The following is a 15,481-nucleotide window of genomic DNA, read 5'->3' as shown; positions in this document are numbered from 1 at the left end:
ATTTCGCTGATCTGAAATGTCCTTCACATTTTTAAAATAACAGCTTTCGGGAGAGGTCTGAAGGAGTCCGAGGCTGTGAGTCTGCTGGTATCCACTCACCTCTCCCTCCCCAACACCCCCACCCCAGAGCTGGAAACACAACTCGGAACGCAAATCATTCTGTGTGGACACAACTGTTTATTCAGTGTAGACCTACTAGGTACCAGGCACCATGCCTGGAAGCAAGAAAAGCCCCTTCCTGCTTATCACTCGGGTTGCGCCTCTCTTAGCTCCCCAGACAACCACAAAATACCATTCCCTTCCCAGATGAGAGCTGACATCAGTGGAGGAGGCTGGTACACAAACAGTGTTGGCAGATTAAGGACCTACGCAACTGTTCTGGAAACAAAAGCAGGGAGGGGATGGTTCCCAGTCAGCCACAAAAATGTTAACCTTAATAATAACAAACATGTGTTTAATGCATCAAGGCAGTCTCTAATAACACTGAAGAGTCCACAGGATTCGCTACTGATTTTAAATTAAAAAGAAAAAAAAAAAAAAAACGAGGAAGAATGAAATCCCCGCATGCCTGTGTTCTGCTGTAAATTCCCCTAAGTTCTAATGCTACCGTGGAGAGCTGGAAAGATCAGAAGTCCTTTCTTCCCGATTGGCCTGGGTATGTCAAAAAAGGACTCTGTTAAAGAGCAAGCCTCGCCCAGTAGCCAGGGCTCCATCTCCATGTGCGTTTGCTGCGCGTCCAAAGCGCAGCCCCATAATGCGACGAAAGAGGCTAAAATCATGGGTGAGGCTGCACTTCCCATTCTAGCCCCAGTCTGTGATTATCTACCACTCCAGGTTACCCAAAATTACCTCTGGAGCCTTAAACGCCTTACATTTTCTTTCATTCCTAGAACCAATTCTTTTTTGGAAACTTTCACAAGCGATGAAGGAACAAAAAAAACCAAAAGCCCTAGATATTTCGTGAGCGAGCACAATTTCGAGGGTTTTTCCTGTAAACATCTCATGCATATCGCCTCTACCATATACTTAGGCGGAACAAAATTAATTCCATGTCTCTGAAACTAGGAAAACTCAGAATCCTGGAAACGCTTACCTGATTTCCTTTTTAAACCACTTCTGTTCCTGATATATCCTTAGAGGCAGAATGTGAGGGTGATTGAGGAACTCATGCAGGTGGTACTTACGACTGCAATCTCCAGGATGAACAGTGGTTAAACCAGAAACCTGCCCCCAGTAAGTAAGTGAGCAAAGTAACACCATGTGGTCTGTCAGTGGTTACAAAGTTTATATAACTACTGTCCTTCTTTCTGTAACACAGTTCAATATTAGGCTCCTTGGCAGGTGAACCTGCTGAGTTATTTACTAAAACATGGAACAGTTTATATTTGAAAAACCCTTGGTTTTCTGTAACAGGTAAGGCTCCCAAAAGCATCCACCATGATTGCGTTAATCAAATAACCTGAAATACAATTAAGGGACTAGCTATTAAAAAGATGCTTGCTATGAATCCTTTTTGTAAAATAAAACTCCTTTTGTACCCCAAACAATTACTTCTCTTAAATTATTTGCTTTTAAAATAAGATTTATAAGCCAAATTCTCCTAAAATAGGGCATTCTTACACTTAGCTTCAATTATGGAATAAACAGTTGAAGAGTGAAAACCAAATTCTCCCAATTCTCCTAAAACAGGGCATTCCTATGCTTACCTTCAAGGTTGAAATAATAATGTCACAAACCTTACATTTATAATTGTACTTAACTTCAAATCTCCTCTTTCCAATAAGCACTGCCCTCTCCACCCAGGACAGCATCAGTGCCAGAATGGTGAGGAAGCTTCTCTCTAGCAACACAAATTTGGTGGCATAAAATTAAGTCGGTTTGCAATTTTCCTGACTCGTACTTTTACACAATTGCTTTTCTGAATCTGTTTTTCTTCCCAACATCCCTCCCTTCACACTGACCCCCCAGCTCCCCCTACGAGGTAACCTCCCTGGCAAAATGAGAAGATTCCCCTTTCCCTGTTAGAGCCCAGGCTTTGCAGAATCCCACAGGCTCAACTCAGCTTTCATTAACTTAATTTGGAAACAATTAAAATTTTCAGCACTGCTTTTTATCACAAAGCACATCATCGCAAGCAGTTCTCAAAGAGTAGGTAACATTCCCAAACCCACTGGTTCCCATAATACAGAAGAAGTTAGCAAGCAAGCCCAGCTGCTTATGAATGGCTTAAGGTATCAGAGAAGTTCTAATGCAGTCTACAAGTCTACGGAATCTACAACCAACACAGAAAAGACTTTGTGGTTCTTCTCTTCAGCACTGCATACTTGTAGTGTCTGATATTTCAAGGTAGAGTATACCTTGGAACTGGTCAGGCCTCTTCCCATTTCAGAGCTGGAAAGCTAGAAAACCTAAATAGTCTGAGCTTTGCCACTAACTTAGGCAAGCCCTATCTCTGAGCCTCTACATTCCTAGTTACAAGACGAAAAACGCACTGAAGTTTGGAGACAGCACCTGAAGCCCAGAGAGGTCAAGACGTATCCTAAGGTCACACAGCAAATTAGCAGAGGATGATGCAAGATGAGAACCCAGATCTCCAAATTTTACTTATACCACCCTGCCTACCAGTCAACTCAACTCAGGGAAGGATGACAGAGACAAAACAAACACACACACACTGGGGCTTCTTCTACCTCCACTGCCCTCCTGGCTCCTGTTTCAGAAAAACTAAATATATTTGACCCTGGGGATCGCTCTAACAACTGCAGTTTTCCATTCTCTCTAATATCCTCTGGCCATTACATCGTTGCATCTCTTCCTTACTTCATAGTTTCCTCATTCCACAAAACACACACATAGGCAGGCCCACACCCATCCTCAAAACTATAAAACTCTTCCTTTTCCAACAGCAAAGAAAGTTGAGGCCAGAACTGAAATGATTCAAACACAAGAACCTTGTTCAAATGTTAACTGCAGCCATAACTTTACCCAGAAGTAAATATGACAAAATAGAATACACTCTCACAGGGAAAAATTTGTGTCCCTCTGCCACTCTATCATTTGTCAGGTAACTCTGTCATTTCTCCCACTGCTGCATAATCACCTAATGAAAGCCCCAGATGTAATTCACATACACAAGAGGGCAGACTTCGGGTTGATAAGGGACCCTTTCTTTATTTGCGTTGCTAATAGTTTTTTAAAGAACAGGCAAAATGCTATATGTAGAAGGATAAAGGGCAAAAAAGAAAATGTCCTTTTCTGTTTGTAATAACAATGTGGGATAATCAACTGGTACTCTTGGACCTTATCCAGCCACCGTTCTTGCCAGGGCTTGAATACACAGAGCATGAAACTAGGAATCCTATTAAATTATTTCCCTGCTAACACCAAGCTTTCCTCTTCCAGAACAGCCCCTCTTCCAGCCACACTACTGACTGTTCTCCATTCACACTACATATTTTAAGGTTTCCATGCTGTTCTTTCTGCATGGGATTCCCTCCTGTTCTACTATCCTGGCAAACTCAAGGTTTTACTTTGAACAAACCTGTACGTGAGCAGTTCACAGCAATGGTTCAACATCTGCCTGCCCCCAAAAGACTATAAACTAATTGTGGACCCTCTGCAGCCTCTACACAGAGCATGGCATCTGTCACATAATAGACATTCAGCTGTTACTTGCTAAGTTAAAAGGAGAAAAGTCTCTCCGAATGTCAATGTGGTCCGGGAGGAACAGAGGACCTGAGTACCTCTCAATGTCAAATACTCTGGAGCAGAACCGCAAAGCCTCATCAACACTAGCAGATCCCGTGAGGTGGCTGTATCGCCAAGGGGTGTCAATGGCAGGGTGCCTGGAGTTCTCAGTCCCCTGGGTCTTACAGCCCTGGCCCCACGTGCTCCCCACTCTGAGAATCTCTGGCTGCAAAGACACCTTCACCTTATTCATGGACCCTAAGGAAGGCCAGGATCCTGCGTCACTTTCTTCCTCCACCTCTGCCATGTGGCTTCCTTAAAATTCATAAGACTTCATTCATGCCTTAAGATCACAGTATATAAATTCCCCATGACCAGTTTTCACTAGCTGATGCTCAATGGAAAATTTAATAGTGTTCTCCTGTTCCAATCTCTAACCCCTTAGCTGTACTGCACCTATGAGAATCAACCTACAAAGCCTTCGATAGCTGAAATAAAGCTTTATGCTGACCACTTCCCTATGCCACAACAAAAGGTCTCCTCAAACTCCCTAAATATGCACTGTACATATGAGTAAAGGATCACAAATGCAGTCTACCAGACTCCAGAGTTCTAGGAAATGTAATAACGCATGCAGGTGCACAGATCCAAACGCTGAGTCTAACTCTATATGCTGCACTGGGTCTTTAAGAATCCAGGAAGTCTTGGGCTTCCCTGGTGGCGCAGCGGTTGAGAGTCCGCCTGCCGATGCAGGGGGCACGGGTTCGTGCCCCGTTCCAGGAGGATCCCACATTACGGGAGGATCCCACGTGCCGCGGCGCGGTTGGGCTCCCATGAGCCATGGCCGCTGAGCCTGCGTGTCCGAAGCCTGTGCTCCGCAACGGGAGAGTCCGCGGCGGTGAGAGGCCCGCATACCGCAAAAAAAAAAAAAAATATATATATATATATATATATATATAAAAGAATCCAGGAAGTCCTAAATCTTGTTGACATCTGCCTCTCTTCGTGCCAGTATTCTGAGTTAGGTAGTCTCTTCTTAGACTCTTTCTCCAACATTTCCTGTCTGCCCACCTCTGGAGTCAGCTTTGATAAGACTTGGCCACAGTGGGTAAGCCTGGGCCATGCGGCTTTGTTCTTCAGCGGAAATAGAATTATCTTCAATTTCTGCTGGAAGACACCTAGACACTAATGATTTAATACCGTTGAAAGTGCAGAGAGAGCATCTGAGATGAAAGTGCAACCACACTGCCAAATGTTACATCTGTATACATACAAGGTATGTGCTTTTAAGGGGACAACAGTGAGAAATTTTAAGTTTAATGGAGTCAGTTCTAGACTCCATCTAGAATGGAGGCAGCATGATTTTATGAAGATGGCAGATGTGCAGCCCAAAAACCAAAGGGGGGAGTTTTGATTACAAACCCCCGGGAACTTAGAGTTAGCACGGTCTAATACCCAAAGGATGGAGTTTGCAGGAGGTTCTGTCTCCCCAAAATTTATAGCCCTCACTTACTTAGAGACTATCACTGAGTCTGCTCAGTCTCACATAATACTCTGCAGTTAACCTGTTCTGAGCTGCCCAAATGACACTTCAGATGTAAGCAGGCCCATCGCTTAAGCGTTTGGAATCCCCTCATTAGTGCAAGCATGCATTGGGTAGCAAAAAGTTAGGTTCCTGAGCCTTCAAGACAAACCACAGCCTTTTGTAACACAGGTTCTTCAGTGGTGGAATAGAAAACTAGTCCCCCCTAGTGTCCTGCCACTGTAGGTGGCTGAAGGATGGAGACACTCCTGCATCAACTTTCAAGCACAGCTCAGGAACCCAGAACCACAGGAAACCTTCACCTCCTTCCCAAGAGGTGGAAGCACTCCTGGGACCTACGATGAGATGGAAAAACCTTTCATTTCATTCCCAAGGCCCTTCTAGTTATGTTTTAAAAGGCAAAGGAATCTGCATTATCTCACGCCAAAAAGTTAACCCCCAACCTAGCACACTTCATCCAGTGACGCCAGAGGGCCTATACCTGTTGGCACCTTCCACCCACTCCAGAGCGATACCATCTTTTCTTTAAAAACCTCTCTATACCACTATGGAGACTGGTTTCCTTTCCCAGCCATTCTCGAAAACCCACTAAGATCTAAATCTTAACGATTTTGCCTCTCTGTTCCAAGTAGTTCTCTTCCCAGTTTGGAATTAACAGGGCCAGGCTCGATAAATGTGTGTTCCCTCAAGCAATTTTCACTAAAGTGTACTCCTGAAAAACAAAGGTACACTAAGAGATGTGTGAAACCTTCAAGCCAGTTGTTTTTTTTTTTAATCCCCAGTGAGGACCCACCATGCCCGTGAGTAATTCATTCATGTCACCCTTTTGTGAGACATGAGAAGAGAAACCTCCACGTGTTCCTTTCCTAATTTAGAACCTTCCCTTATCTTAAGTCTACCAAAGCTAACTCCTGAGGTGGTAAGGCAGGAGAGGCGAGGAGGAAAATTAACCTGAAGTGACTGCATACTGGCAGGGAGTGAATAAGCACTTTGGATTTCCACCAGTGCCAGAGAGGGATGGCACCTGCATTTAGGGAAGGGGAACGTCCACCTGCCACCCCTTCCCCATCCCCACCCCCAGCCCATGAAGGAAGCAGAAGCCTGAGCCCTCTCTTGCGGCACTTACATAAGACCCTGTAAAACTTCCTGTGACATTCACGCGAAGTGTAAGTTGCTATTTTGCTCCCTTGGGAGATCATTTTAATGGACTGAGTGACAAAATTCACAGATTCAGAATTCAGCAAAAACCTGCTCAACCGAGGTACATCAGCTCAGGGACGAAAAAATCCATCCCCATTAAACAGGGTCACCCGGGGGGATGGTTCAGTGCAGGAGAGACAATCTGTTCCCTCCTAAGTGACCCATTTAAAATCAGATCGTTCCAGGGAAAGCTCACCGTTTTAATAAATTTCAAACGGGCAAGGGTAGGCTTGCAGGACTGAGGTTCCTTAAGAGTAAAATTCTAAAGACAGTAATAAGGCACTGAGCAAAATAACTTAAGGATGCACAAACTTCAGAGTCAGTCACTCCACCCTTCAGAAACAATGACTTTCACAAGACTGTCTGGATCGCTACCCAGTGACCACTCATCACAAGCAGCTTTGTCCAGTAGGACTGGCACTGGTTGGGTTTCCTCTCTACTGCTATCGCTGCCACCCAACTGCTCTGTCCAATAGACGGACTCGCAAGCTGTGGCTCTCACCCCAAATCGGCCTCGACTCTGCGACAAGGAGCAAAGAAAAGTTCTTCACAGCATCACGCCAGGAAAGGCAGGTGGGGACTGCCCAAAGGACAGCTCTAAACACAGCAGGTTCCCCCAAAGCACACGTGCTCACAGCCAGCAAGCTGCGGGGGAGGGAGGTCGACATCGCCTCCTGGTGTTAACGGGAAACTCCTCCTCGCTCTCGGCAGCCCGTGAGCCTAAGGAGCAGGGCAGGCCCTGGGACGGGTCCTGGGGAACATCAGAAACTCGGCGACTTCTACCTCCAGCCTTTCCAGGGCTCCGGGCCCAGGCGGCAGAAGCTGTGCCCTCACTCCCTCCCTCTTCGCCAGCATTCCGAGTACAGGGGGTACCAGCCACAGGTTCGGAGAACTTGACCGACACCGCTCACCAGGGCGCCCCCGCGGCGTTTCTCTCGCACCCCCGGGGCTCCTACCTTGGCCGTGACTGCCACCAGGCAGAGGGAGACCGCGGAGCAGGTGGGTGGCGCCGCGGCGCTGCCACCTACGAGGCGCAGAGGGTTCCGGGTCGGGGTCCCAGCAGGCGCTGCCCTAGTCCAAGCGGCGGTGACAAGCGCAGACTTCGGGGCGGCCCCCGCCTCCAAACGCGACGGGGAAGGTCCGGGCCGCCGGAGCTGAGCACAGTCCCGTCTTCCTCTCCCTCCGGCGCTGCTGCCTGAAGCTGCTCCCTGCCCCGGGGACTCTACAGAGCCGGGGGCGCCCCGCATGGGCAGGGGCCTGGGTTCCCCTCGGTCTGAGCCCGGGGAGGGGGCGCTGGGAGAGACGCCGGACGGCCGCCGGGGCCGGCTCCACCTCCCTCGCTCCCCGCCGCTTCGCCCCTTCAGGGCAGGGCCTGCCCGCTCCCAGCCCGGCTAGGCGACCGCGGCCGCGCCCCCAGCTTCGGGCGCCCGGGCTCCCGCGCGGCGGTGGGGGAGCGGCGGTCCGGCCCGGCCGAGCACAGAGCGCGGAGGCGGGGGGGCGCTGCAGCCGGCCTCGGCGACCCCTCCCCCCGGGCCTGCGCCGCCCGCCCGCGGCTCCTCGGTAAGGAAGCGCTGGAGAGGGCCTCGCCCCGGCCTGGGGCGCGGGGCCGGGGGCGCGGGGCCGGGGAAGGCGCCCCGGGAAGGTCACCGGAGCGGAGGCGGAGCACAGCGCGGTGCGTGCAGGGAACCGAGGAGGGCGGCCCCGGTGCCGCCGGGAGCGCTCGCCGGCCTCGGCCGCCGCCGCCTCCGAAACGCACCGGCTTCCCCGAGCGCCCGGCACTGGGAGCCGGGCGGCTGCTGCAGCCGCCGCCGGCAGCCGGGCGCCACTGGCCGGAGCCGGCGAGCGATCCCCGCCTCCCGCGCCCAGGCAGGCGGGGGCCGCCGCGCGGGGGGCGGCGGGGGGGGGCTGGCGGGCGGGCGAGCTCTGGGGTCCTGGGTTCGGGCTGGCCCCGCCGCCGCGTGCCTAAAGCGCCGGGCTCGCTCAGCAGCTGCAGTGACAGTGTGTCTGTGTCATGTCTGTGCAGCCGGGGGGGACCGCGAGCCCGGGCCAAGCTCCGAGCGGGGGCGGGGCCGGCGCCCGCCTCGGCGCCCGCCCCCACCCCGTGACTGCGCGGCCGGCCAATGGCAGGCGCCTCAGCCGCGCGGACCGAGAGGCCGCCCCCGCCTAGGCCACGCCCCCCGGCAAGGCTCCTCCTTTCTACTTCTTCAGCTCGCTCACACGCAGGCAGAAGCAACACCCGGAGCCGGGATTTTGGCCCGGGTCGGGATGAAAGCGTGCAAGCTGGGAGCTCCCCGCCTTTCTCCCCCCACCCCTGCTGCTCTCGGCCGCCTCGGGCTTGGCGAGCCTCGCGGAAAGAGGGGGAAGGGAAGCGGGACGGGTCCGCAGCTGCTGCCGTAGAGACTCTTGCAGGCTCGCAAGGCTATGCAGACTGTCCACTCTTCCTTGTACAAAACAGCCGTCGTGGGAAGTAGGAAGTTTCCCCGCCTCCACTTCTACTCGGGTCGCCGCTTTTCTCGAAGGTGGGCAGAGTATGGGACAGGCTGAGGCTGCCAGAAGCCACGTTGAAGGGCTTTGACAGCATCATGTGGGGCTACGTATTCAAGAATCTGGTCCAAGGCTTCTTCTTCTTCGGGGAAACTGCATTTTTTGCCCCCCCCGCCCCCAACACACACACCCCAGGCACGCACAGCACGCCCCCTCCCTGTTACGATTTCATTCTTGCTCTTTCCCTCCCGGCACAAGAACCCTGAGCATAATATATCCCATTGAATGGACTTCCAGCCTCCCAATTCTAAAGACGAGGGTGGGGCGCCGAGAGTCCCCTATAGGAAGGAGTGAGTGAAATTGTCCGGGCAAAGGGGGAGGGCGTGTGAGAGTGGCTGGAAGGAGGACGCCTGGAGAGAAAACCCAGAGGAGGAGAAAGCACAGGCAGGGAGAGAAAGAGGACGCAGAGGGATGGACAACTCTGGGAGACCGGAGCTCCGGCGTGTAATCCAGCTCCCGGGATTTTGGTCAGCTCGGTCCCAGGGCTTCTGGGGTCCCCTTCCCCCCGGGTCCCCACCTCTCCCCAGCCGGGCGGGCCGCCGGCTTTCTTAGCCCTTGGACTCCGAGGAGGCAGCGGGAAGCCCACCCTAGTGCTTAGAAGCAGCAGGGGAAGGATGCAAAAAGAGATAAAGTGCAAGGGTGGGGAAGCGAGGGGGTGCGTAAGAAAAGGACGCCGAGCTCGGGCTGCCGCGCTGACCTAAGTGCTTCGGAGGTTCGTCCCTCGCTCCCCTCCGGACCTGGCTCCTGCCTAAATAACCCGGCTCACGGCCTTTAGCTTGACCCAGCCGGGACCCTTCCCCCATCCGCTCTCTTCCAGCCCCTTTAAGCAACGACTCCCCAACCCACCCACCCCACACCCCCCAACTACCCCACCACCACCACCATCCGCTCTTCCCCGGCTCTGGAGCGCTGTTTACCTAATCTCAGTGGCACACCGAGCCGAGGAGAACGCCAAAAGAAGGTAGCGTTTGCACAACAGCGTCCCCGGCGAAGAAGTAAAAAACGTTTGCATTGGAGCTTCGGGATAAGTTAACTGCGAAGCTGGGGTCCTGCTGTCCTATCTCTGCAGGGATGAGGCTTACCCTGCACGTTTGCAGGGACAGGAGATCTTGTCTGGTTTTGATGCCATTACCGTGTCGGAGAAGAACGTTATATGATAAAATATTATCTAATATCCTAGAGACCATTAAAGTGTCAAAGTTTAATGCCAAGCCTTTTAGCTCCAAAGCTGCTCCTTTCTTCCTGTGACGTGCAGCTCTGTTCTAGAACGCGCTGAAAACAAGGGGATCATTTTTATTTTTTTGCGGCCGACTGTCCTTGCTTCCAACTCTATTCCTCCTCCCCTACTCCAACCCCTGCCCCGGAACTGGGTAAAGTTAAGGCAAGAATTTGGGCTTTCTTTTTATTCATTGCTTTGCTTCACTTCCTTAGTGGTGTAAAATACATTATTACAATACATTTGCCTATTAATAAGGCTAATGTGACTGAGGAAGGAGAGACCTGAAATTTACAAGCAAAGGAGAAAATAATGGAATAACATCAGAAACTAAAAGACAAGCATGTGGAAACTGAACATCTCCATTATAATTCCCGAAGTGTAGTGCACTCTCGACATTGGATTTTATAAAGACAAATACGCCCATGGTCGGAGAGGGAACAATAGTCACCCTGGTCAGCAAGATACATTGAAGATGTATTCATTATTCAGGGATTTCACAAAAATTACTTGCATCAGCCAATAACCACCTTAAAGGTGTAAAAGCTCCGTTCTATCAATTAAGTGTTGCAGTGTTTCAAAGTCAGTGGAATATCTCATGCTGTAAAAGACAGGAATGTTGCCACACAATGATTCCACAAACGGAACCTTTCTGTTAGTTACTATTGCGTCAAGCCCCACACTGAAAGAATTCCTTTGCCCCACCAGCAGAAGATTTTATCTATATCTCCAAAAGTAGGATGTACTTGTCTATGAATTATATAGCCCTTTGACACAAACCGGATATAAATGTCTTCAAAGGATTTCAGCCATGACATAATATAGTATGAGGAATGCAGAATAAAATATGTAAGGTGATATGTCTGTTATTTCTCAGGAATCTGCACTGCTTTTGCTAAGAACTGAGAAGTGAAAATATATTGAGCCCTCTATACCGACTGTTATCTGTCTCCACACAGTTATTGCACTTGTCACGGGAGAGATTCAGAAAGGTCTCTTTTTTAAAATCAGGGTCAAGGAGACCTAATCGTAAGAAACCTGTCTCAAAACAGTCACTAGGGGGCCCTAAAAGCATCTCAAAGAGGAAGAAGGAAAACCTGCTCTCACCTCCGTTTTTCCAAGTCTCATTTTCTGGGTACTAATGAAACTGGAATCTAAAAACAAGTTAAGAGCAGGGTGCAAAGTTTGGAGGCAAATCGGGCATTAAGTCTTAAAAGACCAGAGTCCCATTTTGACTCATGAGTCAAGAGTTTAGTCGCCGCACTCTTCTCGCTTCCAAGATATACGACAGAAAAAGGAATATTGCATTAATTGAGATGAAAGTGGCCAGATACTGTCACCATCTGTAAGTCAACCCAATTATTTTTACTATTCCAAATAGAACCTCCCTTCTAAGATTTTAGGGCTGTTTTCTGAATGTTTTGAATGTTCTTCAAGTGCTAGGTAGCAAGATGAATGCATCCTCACAGGGGTGACATGAAAAGTTTTTAAGCAACCTATGCAGCAGGGCATCCGCCAACCAACTTATGGGAAGTAAGCCAGCCATAGGGGCACTAGCAATAGACGAGAGTCCTGGAAGTGAGGCAGGAGATAGATGAGCCCCAGGCTGAGTAGCTGGAATGTGTGCCCTGTGGACAGATACTCCAAGATAAAGATGATGACAGGAGCAAGGAGGAGCTGAGTCCTGCTTGGATAAAAGATAAAGAGACCACATATTTCTCATTCTTGAGGTCAAGGAGACCTCCCTGACTACACATGCGCAGAAAGTCTCCTTGGGAGTCAAAAGGGAGGGGGTGCCACACCATAATGGGTGTTGTCAACCTTCCCATAGGCCTCTGCACTGGAATCCATCTTGGCTAAAAGATGTGCATGCATGTCAGAGAGGGACCTAGGAAAGGTCAGGTGTGGAAAAAGAAGTGAGATAATTGGCCAAAGGCAAACAAAGACCCGGAAGAACTGCTCTATATAAGTGATTTGATCACCTCTCTGGGGCTCTCCGCCTCATTAGAGAAGATGCTCATACTCTTTTCTCTCTGACTGTGTATCTCTGCCTTGCTTCTGTCTTAAATAAACCGTTTCTGTGTGTGCGCTCCCACTTATTGTGCTGTGTCTCAAATAATAAACTTTGTACCTGTTTTTACAGTTTTTGCCTCCTTGAAATATTCTTGCTTTCAAAAGGTGCAAGAGCCAGGGGAACTTTGCTTCTAGCCTCCAGCCCTTGCTGGTCTAATGGCTAGGATTCCTGGTTTTCACCCAGGCTACCCAGGTTCAGTTTCTGGGCAGGGAACTAAGATCTTGCTGCAAGCCTCCACTCACTGTTGTCTCCTCAAGATCAGAAGCACCTGGTAGGCCAGGTATTAAATCTTTAGTGTGGGCTCTGGTGAAAAGGTGGAGGTGGGAGGATGGGGTGGGGGTGGAGGGGTGTGGATTCCTTGGGGAGGGCAGTGGCAGCTGGGGTGACGAGGCAGGGTACAGCTGGAATGGTGGGGTGGGGGAGGGGACACTTAACAGCCGATATGGAAGGATTTCAATATTTTAACAAGTAATGTTTGTCAAAACAACTGAATATCAGCCCTGACCATACATAAATTTGCCGCCAATTTTTTGTAGACTTCAATATCTAGCAATCAAATTCTCAGAGCTTCCAAGTCCTTAGCCATCACATAATATATTTCCCAATCTTACCAGTAAATAAGGTTAAGCTGTCTTTTATGAGGGTCAAGAATCAAACAGCACTCAGGTTGCACACATGTGGAGAAACCTAATTATCCTTTAACCAATACTGCAGAAATATCTACAAAAGATGTCATATCCAGACACATTTCAGATGTAAATTTAAGCACTGGGTGTGAAACTCTTCTCTGTCATTGAGGCCAATAATCAAAAGACATTCCTGGGCAGAACAGAATGCCTCCATCAGGGCTAAGCAGGGAACAAGCTACTTGCTAGCTGAAGAATTAAAGAACATTGCAAAAGCCACTAAATTAACACTAATGGAAATGTGATTTGAAAATAATTTAACTAAAAACAAAGCAAGTCTAGAATTGAGACGTGAGACAGAGAATGGGGATGAAGTCTTTCCGAGTGGAAAAAAAAATAGTTTACGTTCCCATCATCGTGTTCATTAAGCAGGCAAGGTACAGGTATTCTCAAAATAGCATTATTAACATCCAGAAAACTTGCCACTGAAAACCTCAGAGCCAGCTCATTAGAACAAATTTGGTTCTAGATGGAGAATCCCACTGTCTTTAGGAGAGAGAGTTTATTCACTCACTGACTGTGAAAGTCCATCAGAGGAAAACCTTGCCAGGTATATAGCACCCTGATCACCTTATGACAAAATGCTCAACTGGGGACCCAAAGCCCCTCTGCAGACAGGGAGGAAACATCAGTGCTAAAGAGATCAATTTAAAGGACAGAGTGAGCCTTTCTCCTGAGATCGTGGCCCCCATAAAGATAAGGGGACCTCAAGCCAGTGGATCACAAGACCCTCAAAACAAAAATGAAAAAAAAAATTCAAACGTTGGTAAAGACATCGAAGTCCTGAAATAAAAGATGATGGCTTACACCTTTTGGGGCTTTCAGGCAAAAAAAATTTCTGTTTAAATGGCTGTCATAGTTGTGTGGCTATACTTTATCAGGTCTTTCTTTTTTCCCCCCTCTCTATCTAAGGAACTCATAGATCAGGACTTCTCAAACCTCAATGTGCATACAGATCACCTGGGAATCTTATTAAAAGGCCAATACTGATTCAGCAGGCCTGGAGTGGGGCCTGAGATTCTGCTTTGCCAACAAGTTCCTGTCCATGGACCACACTTTGAGTAGCAAGGCTGTGGAGGACACTTGTCTTGTCGGTAGTCAACCACATCCTGTATCCCCTTTCTCATCCCGAGGGTATTGTGTTAGTAGGGCTCCCCAAAAAGTAAACCCTGAGACAAGGATTTGGGGGCAAGAAACTTATTTGGAAGCTTCAGTGAGAGTGAGGAAATGAAATAGGAAAGGGAGGAAGACCAATAAGGGATGAATTAATAAATGGTCAATGGGTGCTCTTCTGATAAGGACCCCCTAAGAGATTGTATAGAATGCCATTGTCCAAAACCAAAAAAAACAAAAACAAAAACAACTTCTCTGTGATGGAAATGTTATATATTTGCCCTGTCCAATATGGCAGCCACTAGCTACCTGTGACTATTGTGCACTTGAAATGAGGCTAGTGTGACTTAGACACTGTATCTTTCTTTTATCTAATGTTAATTGATTTACATTTAAATAGTCACATGTGGCTAGCTACTGTGTTGGATGGGCCAGGTATAGAAAATAACTTGGAATTGTCCCATTAAGGGCCAAGAAACCTAGAGGAGTATTTACCCACCAAATCCCTTCCTTTTTGAGGGTTGCTTCTGGAAATTGGTCAATTCCTAGTAGTTCTACCATGCTCCCCTGGCCAGAGAATACCCACAGCAGAGAGTTACAGGTGTTTAAGGTAGGAAACCTTTAGTGTATATGGAAGCTGTCCATCAAAGATGGAGGTGATCCCCAAGGTGGGTCTAGGGGAGATGAACAAGGTACTGACAGCATTTGCTAAAAGAATCCAGATTTTGTTTTGAACCTGACCTGTCTCTCATTCCAGGAGCAGACCCTGAATAGCATAAGCTCATCAATGCATTCCATACTCCTGACTACCATCATTGGTGCAAGGCTGAGTAGACAACCTAGGCTGGTCCAATCAAGGTGACTCTCGGGACTTTGGGGTGCTGGACTACTGAAAGTGTTCTTTCACCTCTGGACCACGTGGTCCACAGACACAAAGCTGCAGTCATTTTGCTGCCACAAAGGATAAAACTGACATGGAGAACAGCAGAGCACAGAAAGACAGAAAACCCAATATGTATCAGTTAGGATTTCTTGGAGCTGCCAGTAACAGAATACCCAGCTCATAGGACTTTAAATAATGATCTCACATAATGAGAAATCTCAAGGTGGGCAAGTCCAGGTTTGGTGCAGCAGCTCAGTGGTTTCATCGAGGACACAGGATCTTTATATCCAGTCTACTACTCTGCCATCAGCTGCATATTGGCTTTATGTGTTGCCTCATGGTCACAAGATGGCTGTGGTAGCTCCAAACATCATGCTCTCAAACCAGCCTCCAAAGCAGAAAGAAAAAGGCAGGCAGAAAGCACTTTCTCTTTTACTATATTTCCCCCTTAGGATTGACTTACACTAATCATGATTCACCTCCTGGCAATGGAACATTGTTGGGTTTTGTTAACAAAGGAGAGGAAGCGGCTCTT

General features: G+C 48.7%; 1 protein-coding gene across 1 annotated transcript in view; it reads right to left on the bottom strand.

Annotated features, from left to right (window-relative positions):
- Positions 1 to 8,385, bottom strand: part of LARGE1 (LARGE xylosyl- and glucuronyltransferase 1) — a 588,787-nt gene extending 580,402 nt beyond the window's left edge. The window contains 1 exon segment of the mRNA XM_033866163.2: positions 7,387 to 8,385. The gene's annotated coding sequence lies outside the window, so the exon portion shown is untranslated.
- Between the last annotated feature and the right edge of the window lie 7,096 nt (positions 8,386 to 15,481).

Source organism: Tursiops truncatus, chromosome 11 (assembly GCF_011762595.2).
Source record: "Tursiops truncatus isolate mTurTru1 chromosome 11, mTurTru1.mat.Y, whole genome shotgun sequence".
NCBI classification, from domain to species: domain Eukaryota; kingdom Metazoa; phylum Chordata; class Mammalia; order Artiodactyla; family Delphinidae; genus Tursiops; species Tursiops truncatus.
This window is presented reverse-complemented; position numbering and strand designations above follow the sequence as displayed.